Genomic DNA, 17,088 nt, shown 5'->3' with positions numbered 1-17,088 from the left:
TTTAAAATGTGTTTAAAATTTCATCTCAAGTAAATTTCTTTAAAAGATGATTAAAATTTAGCCTACAGTGGATTTTTTTAATTTATTTAATACATGTTTAAAAACTTTTAGATTAGATAAGGTTGTATTTATTAGAACAAACATTACATGTTCTAAAGGACACGCAGGTTTGTATCGATTGACACTAACAGTATGCCCCAAAATAAATAAAGAATGTAACAGCGTACAACATTTAACAAATAATTTGTATACAACTAAACAATAAGATATGCAGTCAACGTCGACATATCTTTTCAAAATTGATTGAGTTTGTTTTTCTCTTAAACATGTTGATATTATCTGTACTAGCAACATCGAATGGCAACTGATTTCAAATATTAACAACGTGGTAAGAGAAACTAAATTTGCGAATCTCTAGTCGAAATTGTTTGTTTATTTTATATATGTGTCCGCTTTTTTTTAATTAGTATTTAACTTCCCTTTTTTTAAAATAATATTTAACTTTGTTTAAAGTGGATTTATTTAAAACATGTTTGACCGTAAACTTAAAGTGGATTTACCTAAAATATGTTTAAAAATTCGCCTAAAGTGGATTTATGTAAAACATGTTTGAAAACTTGCTTAACGTGGACAAGAAAACACGTGTAGAAAATACATGTAAGAGTTTCTTTAAAATAATTTGAATAGTCTTTTTAACTCTATATATTTTTTTAAAACTCTTTACATAAAAGTGTTTTTTAAATAAAAAATTTATTCTCGTATAGAGCTTTTAATTACTGAATTAGTAGTAAGTATTCGGCTATTGAATATACAAAGCTATCGAAATTATTAGATAAAGGACATACCCCGGTTGTGTGAAAATAGGAGGGGAATTGGATTAGGATGAAGAATTGAAATTTTTTCTAAAAGGTAAGCATGATGACTACTTTTTAGAAAATTTTCATGTTTTTTTTTATAACGAATAATGGAAAATAAAGTACAAGTTTCTACACGTATCTTAAAGGTAAATCGAATTTTCTAGAGTGAAAAAAACAGAATTTTTTGTGCGTTTAGCAGTTAAAGGCATAAAAAGTTTTATTTTTATTAGAGTTTTGTTTTTCCTTTAATAATAAATAAAATAAAAGCATTTTTACCTAAACTGATTTTATTATCTAACTTTACAGAATAAAATCCGTTTAGATTTAAAAGTTTTTACTTTCTTTGTTGTTAAAGGAAAAACAAAACTCTGATGCTTACTAAAAATGATGTTACTTTTTAGTTATTTTTAAAACGTTTGGGATAAACTGCACTACTGATTATTTACTATGAAATTAGTTTGATTATGTTTTTGGAGCCTGCAACCTCGGACGTAAAAATTATGCTTTGACTTCTGACTTTCTTTGTAACACGTTGTTATAAAATAACGTAAAATTACACAGAAATAAGTTTTTATAATAATTGACGCAAACCCTTTTGTTACATAAATGTTTTTTATACAATAAATTTGTTTACTAATAGTACTAGAAGCTCCAAAATCTTGAAAAACTTTTTGTTAATATAAGTTCGAGGAATATTTTGTAATTTTTCACCTACAGTGTTGGCCATTAAATTAGGACATTCATAAAAATTTCACTTTTTCTTGATTTTGAGTTAAAAATAACACAACAAATGCCGTGTTAGTGTTCTGGAACCATGGTAATTTAATAATAAACAAACTTTTGAAAAACATTAATTAATGTTAAAAATTTTAAGTTAGTTTTATCGTTGTATGTCAGTTGAGAAGTCGCGAGGTGATTAAGTTCATATTGAAGTTGTGATGGTGTTACGTTAAACAGTATGCAACAGAATAAAACTTTTAGTGAATAGTCAAAATAGTAATAAATAATATACTGACTGGATTTCAGGGAAGTTTATAATTTGATATTACTATAATATATCTGCAAATTTTTATAAACTTATAATGGGTAAATGCTCGGACATTAGTCCCGCAAACCGTCGTGATGTCGCTACCTTGTTGCAACATTTGTCTTTTACAAATAGGATATTGCTGAATGACCTATTTTTTTCCATCAGACTGTAGGCAGAATTAAAAAAAAATTTGTTTACTGGTGGCAATATTACTGAAAATTAGAGTAGTAACTGTGCCAGACCACGCAAATTAACACCCCGTAGTGATCAAGAACTGATAAAGCTTTGTCGTGAAAACAGGCGTAAATCATCTTCTGCTTTATTCAGTGAATGGAGGAAAGCTGGAGTTGAAGTCAGTAGTACAACTATGAGAAGACGCCTAGTGGAACATGGATACAAGGCATACAGGCCACAGAAAAAACCAAAGGGTACACCGGCAATGTGCAAGAAGCAACAAGCTTGGGCGAAGGATTACCAGAACTGGACTGAAGATGATTGGATAAAGGTATTTATTTAATAATAATATATATTTGTTTTAGTAATTATTGTCCTTGTTTGCTGGTTATTATTACTTATTAGAATAAACTTTTTGCTTTTTGTTTTAAATTTAATAATTGCATTAATGTGAGCAACCTCGACATTCTGTTTATTATTGATAATAATTAATTTATTGATTGTTATGAAATTGTGGTGTTCCATTAAAAGAATCTTTGTATTGTCTATGTTTAGGCCTGCTTCTCAGATAAGACAGTGCTAAAAGTTTTGGGAGAAAGGACACAGTATGTTAGGAGAAGATCAACAGAAGCATATCATCCAAACTGTATTCAAGGAACTGTTAAACACCCACAGAAGATTATGGTCTGGAGCGTGATATCTCTTCATGGGACAGGGCGACTTCACATTGTAGATGGTATAATGAACCAGGAAAAAAACAAAAACTTATTAGAGAGAAAGTTATTCACACATTTAAATGAATGGTATCCAGATGGCAATTGAATATATAGCCATCACGGTGCACATTGTCGAATGGCCAAATCCATCACTAAACTTCTTCACGAAAGGAAAGTCCCAGCATTAAATAGGCCAGGAAACAGCCCAGATGTTAACCCCATTGAGGAACTGTGGAGAGGGTTAAAAAGGGAAGTAAATATAACAGTTTCAACTGATAGATTATAGTTAAACGATCATCATGATGATGATCGTTTCAAGAAACTTGCAGATCAATTAATTCGTGGAATGTCAAGACGAGTAAAAACGCTCATAGATGCCAGAGGAGGACAAACAAAATATAAATTTTTTTTAAACTGGTTTATTATGTGATTTAGGATGCACTCACTAACTATTTCATTATCAGTATTTCATTTTGGTGCATTTATATATGAAAATAAATGTAATATGTAACTTTTTTGTCAAAAAATCCTAATTTAATGGCCAACACTGTACATATCACATATATCACGTCACGTATAAAACATTATCTACATTAGAGAACAAACTTTAAAAGAGTATTTTCTTTGTACGCGTAATAGAACGGAATTCCATTAGGTTGCGAATAAAATTTTTTAAACTTCTTTTTTTATGTTTATAACCTTTTCTCGCTTTTATTAATCTGAAACCTTCGAAACTTTTGATACTATATTGAGAAAATAGAACTCATAAAGTAAAAAACTTTCTTTTACTTGCCCATTCGCTTGATTTCTTAAATATATAAAAAAAAGAACGTTTATAACGGTAAATTTTAAAAGGTTTTTTTATGAAACTTTTATTTAAATAAAATTCAGCGATTTATTTATTTGGAATTCAAATAAGTTGATGTAAAGAAATTTACCGCGAAACTCCCCTCCCCCAAATACAGAGTGTGGTGTAGTACTACACCACACCTTAACTATAGTTAAGGCGATTCTAAACTTTGACGACGTCTATATAATATTTTGCTGACCACAAGTTGTGGTCAGCAAAATATTATAGACGCCGTTAATATTTAGAATCGCCTTAACTACACCACACTGTGTATTTGTAAGAAAGTACTGTTAATTATAAAAAATTGCCACCAAAAAATTATTAGAGATCATATTATTAAACCACCATGTTTATTTCAGATAAAAAACATTCCTTTTTTAAATCTTATTCAAATCTGGGAATTTAAAAAAAAAAAATTTGGGTTTTTTTGCCACAAAAAATTTTATTTTATGTTTTAGCAAAATTTAAAAAATTCTATCATATCGTTTTTTTTCGTCTTGTCATAATTCAGAGACGTGAAAGTTTAATGGAAATATGTTGTGGCACAGATTTAAACAAGATTTAAAATAAATATGTTTTTTAGGTGAAATAAACATGATGGTTTAATAATATGATCTCTAATAATTGTTGAGTGGCAGTTTTTATAATAACCAGTACTTTTTTACTCAGAAATCTTAAATTTTCGGCGACAACTGACGGAAAAAATGCATTTCGATAACTATAACAGATTAGAACTAGGACCTATAGTCGGTTTACGCACTTTTTCAAAAAATTAAAATCAAGTTAACGCTGTTTAGGAAAATTGACTTATAAAATCTAAAGACTCAAACTGATGTTCTTTAAGTTCACTGTTAGGGGTTGTGAAAAAGTTTTGAAAACTATATATGTATATAAAAAAAATTTTTCTTTTATTATTATAAAAACCTAATGCAAAAAAAAAATTATATCTAAAGCTCTTGTTTGGATATAATGCGCTGACAAAATGATGTTAATCCTAAATAAATGAGTTAGTTTAAAAATCTCCTTAACGACACCGAGCACTTAAATTTTGTTGTTCTTGTTTTTATGATTAATTTTAGCAGCTATTTTTGGTTATCTAATGAATACATTTTAATGACGTATAAATTTTAATTACTATTATTTAATATTATTTTGAGCAGAGATTAGTAAACGGCAGAAATCTTCTCGCCTCCACGTTTCTTCCGCAGCTATTGACGGCCGCTTCCCAAAACTTTTTTTGCCTGCAGAATGTTCTGGCTTCCACCTCCAGATGCTTCCGCCTCTCAATTGGAGGCCGCCGTTAGAACTTTTTTTTAGAGGCAGATATTTTTGGATGCCACCGCCGATCGGGAGGCGAAAGCCACTGGGGGCCGCTGTCAGAAGATACTTTGGAGGCAAAATGATTTGGAAATTGCCTACAGTGGCTTCCGCCTTTCGTTTGGCGGCCGCAACCAGAAGCTTTATTTGACGGCAGAATATTTTTGAGGCTACCGCCAATTGGGAGCCGGAAGCCACTGACGGCCGCCGTTAGAAGATATTTTGGAGGCAAGATGATTTGGAGGCCGTCTCCAGTGGCTTCTGGCTTTCAATTGGCTGCGCCCGCCAGAACTTTTTTATTGAGGCAGAATTATTTGGAGGCTTCCGCCAATCGGGAGGCAGAAACCAATGACGGCAGTTGCCATAAGTTATTTTGAAGGCAAGACAATTTGGATTCCGCCTCCAGTGGCTCTTGCCTTCCTATAGGCTGCTGCCGCTAGAACTTTTTTATAGAGGCAGAATGTTTTGGAGGTTGCCTCCAATCGGGAGGCGGAAGTCACTGGCGGCTGTCGTAAGAACATTTTTTGGAAGCAAGATGATTTGGAGACCGCCTCCAATGGCTTCGGCCTCCCAATTTACTGCTGCCGCCAGAACTTTTATATAGAGGCAGAATGTTTTGGAGGCCACCGCCAATCGGGAGGCAAAATCGGTCATTGTCAATAGATGTTTTGGGGGCAAGTTGATTTTGAGGCCACCCCCAGTGGTTTCTGACTCCCAGTTGGCTGCAGCCGTTAAACTGGAGGTGAAATTTTTGCTTCCCGCCGCCTGAAGTTGAAGTTAAAGGGGCAAAATTTTCATTAAAAAAAAATTCAATCTTTTAATTGCTTGTTAATTTATAAAAGTTTGTTTTTAAATTAACAAGCAATTTAAAGAGTATTTGGATTCAAATATTGAAAAATTGACATCAAAATTGCGTTTTATAAGAAGTTTATTGCCAAACTGATTATTTTAAAAAATGATGATTTTTTCAGAGTGGTTTTTCTTTATACCTATCAACAAAATTTGAAGTTTTATATTCAAATCAAGAGTTAAAAGTTGAAAATTTTATGTCCATGCCATTGGCTAAAAATTCTTTTCCACGAAAATTAATAGAAAATAAATTGTCAGTTTTTGATGGGATCAAAGTTTGATCTTTTGAACACGTCGCTCATCAGTTGAATAAAAACTGTCACTTTTCAACCATAACATTAAATTCCTAATTTTACTCATTAGATATTGTTAAAAATTCTTGACTAACCCAATATTCGTAAACGCTCATTAAAAATTTTAGAAATAGTATCGGCTTGAAGTGAATTTTTTCCAATACCAAAATTTTTATGAAAGTTAATTTTTTTTTTTTTTTGAAAATGGAAAATGCGCATTCGTCGAATTAAATGTTTTACTAAGGAGATATTTTTAATTATTGAAATTTCTAGTTTGCTATAACAGTTTTACTACTACGTTTTTTTAACTCCCCAGTAAAAATCCCATAAAACATTTACGGTCATTATCAGGTATTTATCCCCTAGTTAGAATATTTTGCGGGAAACATATATTTTGCGGCTAACGTGCATTTAGCGGCAACATGTATTTTGCGACCGCGTTGTACTTTGTCATAACTTTTAACCGCTTTAAAGATTGTGGTTTCTTGAAAAGCAATAAAGAAACGATTCCATTTTTTACGAATAACTTTAAAATTTTCTCTTTTAGATTTTTAAATGCATTGTATTATTAAAAATTTAACGCCGCATACTGAATTAGTTGACGTTTGTATTTTTTTAAATAAAAATATAATCCAAAAACAGCAATTAGTAAATGGTGTTGATAAATCGAATTTTGAAGAAAAACAAATTCATAATTATTCATAACTAATAATAACTATTCATAAATAATAATAATATATATTTATAGCTGTTTATACTACTTATATTCATTTTACGTTACCAATTGTGTGATACTAGCTTAATTTGGCCTGCACTTTTGTTATATGGTGCAGTTTTTAACTTAAAAAAATTCAAAATTTTTAAAAACAACATATTACTTATGGCAATCGAGTCAAATCAATCATAACTTGCTTTATGTTACCCAGCAAACATGACAACGTTGATTCAACGTTGAAAACCGGTCGCAAAAGATGTTGCGGAAACGTTGACAAAGTAATCGATTTTGCAAAGATATGTAACATTGTTTAACAGACGTTGATTAAATGTTATTGCGTAACGTTGAAAAACGTTACTAAATGACGTTACAAAAGCGTCGCAACTAAACGTTGAAAGTGCGTTACATAAAAAGCGTTGTATAAACATCGCAACTTAACGTTGAAAAAACGTTACTTAAAAAGCGTTGCATAAACGCTGTTAAAGCAGTCTATTTTGCAAGGATTTGTAACGTTGTTAGTAAAACGTCGATTTAACGTGACTCAAAGACGTCGAGTAAAGGTTTAAATATAACGTTGAACCAACGCTTAAATGCGCTGTATAAAATATCGCAAAGTATTATTAAACGTAATTAAACGTGGCTATAATATATATTGAATTGGCAAATAAAACTAAATTGTAATTTGAACTCTGCCCTCGCAATATTTCTAAAATCAATTTTTAATACAAACAGTAGTATAAAATGATAAATATAAAAAAGCTTAAAATATACAATTTATAGATATATGTATATATAAAAAAATAAATATTTTCTTTAAAACTTATGTGTGTGAGTGTTTGCATATATATTTATGCAATATATAAAAAAACAATTAACAGGATATCGTATCGATAGGCCAGGTATCATTGAGATACAGAATCTAAATCAAAAAACAAAACTTATACCATTAGTAGTCTGAAAGCAAATGTAAAAAAAAAGAATATTATTAAATTAGTATAATTATTATTAAATTTAAAAAGTAACAATATATATATATATATATATATATATATATATATATATATATATATATATATATAATATATATATATATATATACACATATATATAACTTATTTATGTTTATAATTTATAATTATAGGTTCAGGTGTCACTCCATTGACTAGTTTTTAACTATATGAGTGACACCTAACCTTATTAATGGGAGTTTATAAATAATATTGTAAATTTTCATATTTTATGGTAAAATAAATGGATTATTATTAATATATATAAAATATATAGATAAATAACTTACATATATATATATATATATAAATTATATATATATATATATATATATATATATATATATATATACATATATATATATATATATATATATATATATATATAAATATATATATACATATGTATACATATTTATTTATTCATTATACAGTAAACTCCCGGTTATTTAAAATGGCACTTATTAAAAATTTCTGCTTATTCGAAGCAATTTTCATTTCCTGTGAATTTTCTTTAACAAACTTTTGCAAATGCTGTTATGCAGAAATGCAGTTATTCGAACCTGCAATTGTTCGAAATTTCGGTTATTCGAAACAATTTTTGCTCCCCTCGAAGATAAAAAAACACATTACAGGAACAAAAAATAAATAAAAAATGGACTATATTTTCAATGAATTGTAAAATATTTATTATTTTACAAGAATAAAATTGAAGCAGCACCAAATTCCAAGGGTCTTTTTCTTATGTACTTTCTACTTTTAATAAAAATTAAAAGAAACTTAAAGTAGGTCATTTTAAGAAGCATATTCAGTTATTCGAGTTTTAGGTTATTCAAATTAATTCTTATACCCCTTAGAGGTTCGAATAACCGGGAGTTTACTGTATATATATATATATATATATATATATATATATATATATATATATATATATATATATATATATTTATATATATATATATATATATATATATATATATATATATATATATATATATATATATATATATATATATATATATATATATATATATAGTCACAGGCAAAATTAAGTAGCATTAATGATAAAATCGAAACTCAAACAGTAAAAACAAAGTTATTTACGTCAGAATTTATATAACTGCAAAATTTTTATGTTTTTTTTTTATGTTGATTCCAGAGAAAAAAAAAAACGTTTATAACTCTTTTTAACTCAATGCAAAAGTAACTCTATTAAATGAACGTTGCTAACTTATAGTTTTTCTGTCAAAAATAAATGTGACAAAAGTAAGAAACATCTACCTTTTTATTATGAAATATAATGCTTTGTCAATAACTATTTACATAAAAGTATTAATATCAAAAATATTTTGTTAAAGTTATTAACAATAAATATTTTAAACTATATTTTTTTAGATTTATTTTTCGAAAAAGTGAAAATAATAATAATGGTTTATAATCAAAATTATTCATTGGACATCAGATCTCAGGTCACTTGTGATCGAAAAAAGGGCCTAATCTACATACAATGTGATGAAAAATATCAAATATCAGTAAGTGGTGTTAGGAAGATGGGTATAATTTAATTGCACTGATAGAAAAAAGAATTCGACAATAACCTCAAAACAGATTGTTGAAAATCCTTATTTAAAATTTCATGTCGAACTGTACAGAAAAGACTTAATTTATGTGGTTTAAAAATTTAGGTGGTTTAAATAAACCTTCTTCAGAAAATTACCAAAAACAAAATTTTAGCATTTGCAAAACTGCGTATTAACAAGTGTGAGGCATTTTGGAACTTAGTGTTATGGTCTGATAAGAATAAATGTCAAATACTTAAAAAACGACAAAGAGTTTGGCGCAGACCTTGTGATGCACTCTTAATTAGAAATCTTACAAAAACAGTCTAGCATGGAGGTGGCTCGCCTATGGCTAGGAGATGTTTTGATTCAAGTAGTATGGGACGACTGGTGAATGTTGAATGTATAATGACAGGAAAGTTGTATGTTGATTGGCTCTCGAAAAATTCATGTCAATCCGTTTAAGAATTGGTCGCAAATTTTTTTTTTGCCATGACAACAACCCTAAACACACATGCAAAGCAGCACAACACTTCCTCAAAAAAATGTAAAGCTAACATCCTTAAATGGCAGCCACAAAGTCCTGACCTTAATCCAGTTAAAAATATATATGGGCAATTTTAAAATCTAAAAAATTTGTAAGATAGCTCATTTTATTTAATAGAGTTACTTTTACAATGATTTTTAAAAATTTATAAATATTTTTTTTCTTGTTTACAATCAAATTTTAAAAAAACATAAAATTTTTGCAGTTATGTAGATTCCAACATAAATAATTTTGTTTTTATTGTTAGAGTTCTGAATTTATCAATAATGTTAATGCTGTACATGTATATACATATATATATACATATATATATATATATATATATATATATATATATATATATATATATATATATATATATAAATAATATATATATATATATATATATATATATATATATATATATATATGTATATATATATATATATGTTTATATGTATATAAGTATATATATTTGTATATACGTATATATATATATATGTATATACATATATATATATATATATATATATATATATATATATATATATATATATATATATATATATGTATATATGTATATATGTATATATATATATGTATACACAAATATATATATATATATATATATATATAAATATATATATATATATATATATATATATATATATATATATATGTTTATATGTATATACGTATATATATATGTATATACGTATATATATATGTATATACGTATATATATATATATGTATATACATATATATATATATATATATATATATATATATATATATATATATGTATATATGTATATATATGTATATATGTATATATATATGTATACACAAATATATATATATATATATTTATATATATAAATATATATATATATATGTATATATATATATATATACATATATATGTATGTATACATATATATATACATATATATATATATACATACATATATATATATATAAAGATATATATATATGTATGTATATATACATATATATATCTATATGTCCCCAACGAAACCCTCAGTCGATGTAGCAGCACTCCCTTGCGTGTCAGGCTATTTGTCAGTCGATGTAGCAGCACTCCCTTGCGAGTCAGGCTATTTGTCAGTCGATGTAGCAGCACTCCCTTGCGAGTCAGGCTAAGAGATAGTCGATGTAGCAACACTCCGCGCATGATTTACAGTAAAAAAAAAATAATAAAAACATTTTATTAAAATAAATAAAAATAAAAACATTTTATTAAAAAAAATAAAAAAAAAACATTCAAAATTTTTTTAAAAACATTCTTGTCAATTAATTTTGCATTTTTGTGTTTTTTTTATATAACAATTAATTTGTAATTAAATTAATGGTTTTGATTTTCGTCCAACACGAAAATGTTGGATGAAAGTCAAAAGTAATTAAAAGTGACGTATGTGTTGGTGTAAGAATCACTTTTTTCCTTCTGCTCTTCCCAAAGACAACAAACTATAGATCTATACATATATATATATATATATATATATATATATATATATATATATATATATATATATATATATATATATATATATATATATATATATATATATATATATATATAAATATAGATATATACATTTTATGGAAGTAAATATTACAATTAAAAATAGTCACAATTCCGTAAATAAATTAACTAAATTAAACTTACTTGAATAGTTGTAACTATAAACCATCAATTTAAATCATATGATGTACTTTGTTCATAAGATAAAAACCAGTTAAAACCATATCATTCCTCTCTCTTTGATCCACCAGAACTTAACTAAATAAACTTACACCTAAAATCAAATTATCACATGTCAAAAAAATTTAAACAGTATTATTAAAATCAGATATGACTAATAGTTATTATTAAGTTTTATTTATTCTTTACCATATAAAAAGTTAAATGCAAAGAGAAACACAATCATTCACTAACATTCAATACAATAAACAGATTATAAATTTTACTTATTTCAAAATTAAAATAAGATTTATTAGATGTTTATTTGATATAGTACTTCACCATTATAATAAAACTATAACAGTTTTTTTACTCATATAAAACAAATAAAATAGCAATGAGTACTGTAAAATTTAATGATCTCCAGTAACTTTAATTCTTTTAACTCTAAGCTTGTTCCATGAATAACTAATTAGAAAACAATTTTAGGCAGCTTTCATTGCATGAACACCAGTTGACAAAAATACCCAACCATCTTCTACCCAACAACATAGAGCAACTGCCTCTGCTTCAATCTGTTTTTAAAATAAACAACTTAAGCCCAAGATTGTGAAGTCATTGTAATAGATCATCTAAAAAAAAGACATCATTTGTTTTATATACATATATATATATATAAATATATATAATTATATATATATTCATTTATATATACATATATGTTTATATATATATAAAGATATATATATATATATATATATATATATATATATATATACATATATTTATATATATATGTATATATATATATAAATATATATATTATATAATATATATAAATATATATATATAAATATGCATTATAAACAAATATATATGTTTATATGTATATATATATATGTATATATACATATATATATATATATATATATATATATATATATATATATATATATATATATACATATACACATATATATACATATATATATATATATATAATATATGTATATATATGTATATACATTTATAAACAAATATATATGTTTATATGTATATATATATGTATATATATACATATATATATATATATATATACACATATGTATATATATATATATATATAAATATATATATATTTATATATATATACATATACACACATATTTATATGCATATATATATATAAATACATATATATATAAATACATATATATATATATACATATATATATATATATATATATATATATATATAGTATATATATATATATATATATATATATATATATATATATTTATATATAATGTATGTATATATATGTATATATTTACATATATATATATATATATATATATATATATATATATATATATATATATATATATATATATATATATATATATATATATATATATATATATATATATATATATATATATATATATAAATATATATAAAAAGTTTGATTATTTGAAAAATACAACTTTGTGATGGAACTTAAAGTTTCATGCCATTCGGCAATCATTAGCCATATTTTATTTTTTAAATTAAGAAAAAACCGTTAAAAAACACAAAATACAGAAATTGACAGAAAAAACATAACAAAGCAGCGGAATGAGTTTTGACGTCAAAACAAACAATCAATATTTAATTAATTAGAAAACTGATCAATCACCCGTGTCGAATAGGGCGAGAAGAAATTTGTTTTGATGCCTGCACTTCGATAGCATTTCGCGTTTTTTGTTTAGTAGATTTTTATTTTTGGAAAATAGAATTTCATATTTTTCGTTTGTGCATAATTTGCAGGACTTCGTGGTTGGGTTGTAAGCATTGCATTGTCTAATTATTTTCCATTTAACAACTGGGCTTAAGTTAGCATCTTTTAATTTCCATAATTCTTTTGACAATTCGGAGTCGTTTTTGTACTTTAGAATGTTAAATTATTTTATATGATTGGCATATCTAATAAAAATGGTGTTTCACTTATACCGATGTAGGATTTGTTGACAGGAGTGTTAGTACGATTGTTGGAACTTATATTGGCGTGGTATATAATGTTTTTTGTTAAGCATTGGTTTGATAAAGGGCAGGTATTTTTATTAAGGCAATTGCAGTTGGTATGAGGTGGAATTTTTTTGTTGTTCGTAATTTGTTGATTGTGTGCGTTTAAAAAAGACTTCATATTCGGCATACAGCTATAGCTTATTTTTATTGTGTTTCTGTTAAAAATTTTGTGTAGTCTGTGATTTATTGGGAAGTGTTTGTTGATCAAGGTTAAAAAGCTTTTTCCTATATTAGTGCTAACATTTTTGCTGAACGGAGGGTTGAACCATATGATGTTGCTTTTACGGTTTTTGGTATGAGGTAAATTTAAATTAGGGTGATATGAAAGTTTGTGATTAAAACCGGATCTTAATAGCGCGTCATTGTTCATAGGAGTAGATCTTTGGAAAGTTTCTTCACTTGACGAATTTGCAGACAATTTTAACTCAACTGAATGCGGAAGCTGCTTTAAAATATTAGGCGGGTGGTTCGAATCAGCATGAATATAGTTTAAAGAATTTCCGGGCTTAGAATATGGTTGGAAAGTATAATCATTAAGATTAAATGTGACGTCAAGGTAATTTATAATTTTCTTATTGCACTGTATTGATATAATGAGTTCATTTTTTTTAAATATTTCAACAAAATGTTTTTTGATTTTTTCCATTTGGGGGCCACTCATTTTTTTAAAAATTGCTAAACCATCATCGCGGTATAATCCGAAATTATTTTTATTATAAAATTGTGCAATTTGAAACAAAAGATATATTTCCACAAGTTCACAAACTTCAGCACCGTCACATGCTCCCATTGAAACATCGAATAAACCGATTGATTTTTTTATCCAAACTTGATCATCATTAAATAATAATAATTTTCTTGCGTGATAGATCAAAGTTTTTTGGTTAGGGTCAATGTTTAGATGCTGCTCGGCAAAATGAATAGCGTTATAAAGAGTTTTTCTGTGATCGAAGGGTAAAAATCAACAATATCAAAAATAAGGAATTAATAAAGGCGTTTATCACTGATGCAATTAAACCAGTTTGTGGTATCTTGGGTTTTTTTCCACTGATTAAGATGAAGTTTCTTTGCAAGTTCAGAGTTTATATTGGAAAGTATAACTTTACTAATTCTTCCGATTTCATTTTTGGCGGGGTTTAATAAACGGACAGTTGGATTGTTTGTAAAGTTTTCTTTATGATCTTTTAATTTTATAAAACAATTTGAAGAACTAATAATGTCGAGTTTATTGAAAGCGTCGTGATTTTTTAAAATCCGTTTACTTTCTTTATTTACTTGATTTTTTATTTTTGTATTCGATTTTTTGCAGGTTGAGGTGATAGAATTTGTAAGCAAATGGGTATAATTTTCTTTAGATATATTATATAAGTTGGATGTTTTATCGGAAAAAGTATATGTAAGTTTACTATTGCGTATGGTAGATATGTCATCTTTTAACTTGTTTTGGAAACTATTGTATACTTTACGAAATTTAATGTTTTTTATAAGATCTTTCAGGTCGTTTTCAAATGTAGACATATCAGAAACTTGTTTGGGATAATTCGATGATTTTATGTCATAAATGTTATAAAAATTATTTTCCTTACTTTTTTGATCTTTATTAAGAAAGAAGAAAGCTTTCCATCTCATTCTTTTAATTAATGCTTCGGTTTTATCAAGTAATTTTATTCTGTATTTCTTTATTGATGAAATCGGAATGTTCTTGATTGAATAATTCAAGTTAGTTTTTTTCATTGCGTAGACGACTTGAGAAGAGTGCTCGACGTATGGAGCTAATTGGTGTTGTTTTATTGTACCAAGTATTGAGACAAAGTCTCTTGTTCGTTGGAGAGTGATCAATATTAAGTAAATTTTTTACAAAATAGATCAGTATTAATATATAAAAAGTTTGATTATTAATATATATATACTATTAACATATATATATATATATATACATATATATATATATATATATATATATATATATATATATATATATATATATATATATATATATATATATATATATATATATATATATATATATATATATATATATGTATATATATATTATTAATATTAGATTATTATTATTATTATTAAGATTATTAATATATATATATATATATATATATATATATATATATATATATATATATATATATATATATATATTATATTATATTATATATATATATATATAGATATATATTATATATATATATATATTTATATATATATATATTTATATATATATATATATATATATATATATATATATATATGTGTGTGTGTGTATATATAAAATGTATATATTCTGATATATATATATATATATATATATATATATATATATATATATATATATATATATATATATATATATATATATATATATATATCTATATATATATATATATCTATATCTATATATATATATATATATATATATATATATATATATATATATATATATATATATATTTATATATATATATGTATATATATATATATATATATATATATATATATTCATAATTAATGCATTAATACATAATATTAAAATAAATAAAATACATATCAAAGGTATGTGATAAATAATAAATGTTAGAATTATATATACAACACCAACTCTAAAATTAGGACTAGAAATATAAACATTATAAATACATATATAAAATGTATATATTTCTTCTATATATATTCATAAATTTACCCATATATACATGCATAAATACATATTATTAAAATAAATAAAAATATATGATAAAGTATAAATGTTAGAATTAAATATACAACACCAACTCTATAATTAGGAATTAATACTTTTCCTATTAAAATTAGAAGTTTTTCATAAAAATGGAAATAAAGTTTCTTATCGAAACGTGTTATTATATAAAAAAAAAATTTAATAACGCATACTTTCATTATTGGTCGTAGATTTTATACTGAAGTATTTGCTTGATAATTAGGGTAAGGTGTTTAAAGTTTTTCAAATAAATAAAAAAATTAGTCTGTTAACAGACTAAATTTAGTCTGACTTAATATGTTTTATTAATTTTGATATTACTTAAAACATCTGAATCTTATAAAAAGTAAGTGCTATTTCTAACTTAGAAATAACATATTTAATACAACCTTGCAATTTATTAAAATGGTCATTTTAAATAAATATATCATCAACAAAAATAACCTGAATAAACCGAATATACTCTGAAATTTATGTATGTTATATACAATTTGATGCAAAATCTAAAAGTTTTAAATTAGCCGCAATAAAAAGAAGTTATAAAACATAACTTTATCAAAATATTTTTTATACCATCTGCATGCATTCTATTAAGTTTTCATTGCCTTTTCTTTACGGCAAATTAATTTTGTAATGGCTAGTTAATGGGACAATAATTTTCAATGTGTCACTTTCTCAACGTTGTCAAA

The 17,088-nt window shown here is 25.2% G+C and overlaps 1 long non-coding RNA gene across 1 annotated transcript; it reads right to left on the bottom strand.

Moving 5' to 3' along the window:
• Positions 1 to 7,500: 7,500 nt before the first annotated feature.
• On the bottom strand, positions 7,501 to 17,023 carry LOC136086616 (uncharacterized). Its single transcript, XR_010641472.1, has 4 exons — positions 16,973 to 17,023; positions 12,006 to 12,232; positions 11,586 to 11,715; positions 7,501 to 7,720 (listed from the first exon to the last, which is right to left on the bottom strand). It is a non-coding gene; the product is annotated as an uncharacterized LOC136086616 (long non-coding RNA).
• Positions 17,024 to 17,088: the final 65 nt, after the last annotated feature.

This window comes from Hydra vulgaris, chromosome 10, assembly GCF_038396675.1.
Source record: "Hydra vulgaris chromosome 10, alternate assembly HydraT2T_AEP".
NCBI classification, from domain to species: Eukaryota; Metazoa; Cnidaria; class Hydrozoa; order Anthoathecata; family Hydridae; genus Hydra; species Hydra vulgaris.
The sequence above is the reverse complement of the archived record's forward strand: the minus strand, read 5'-3'. Positions and strand labels throughout refer to the sequence as shown.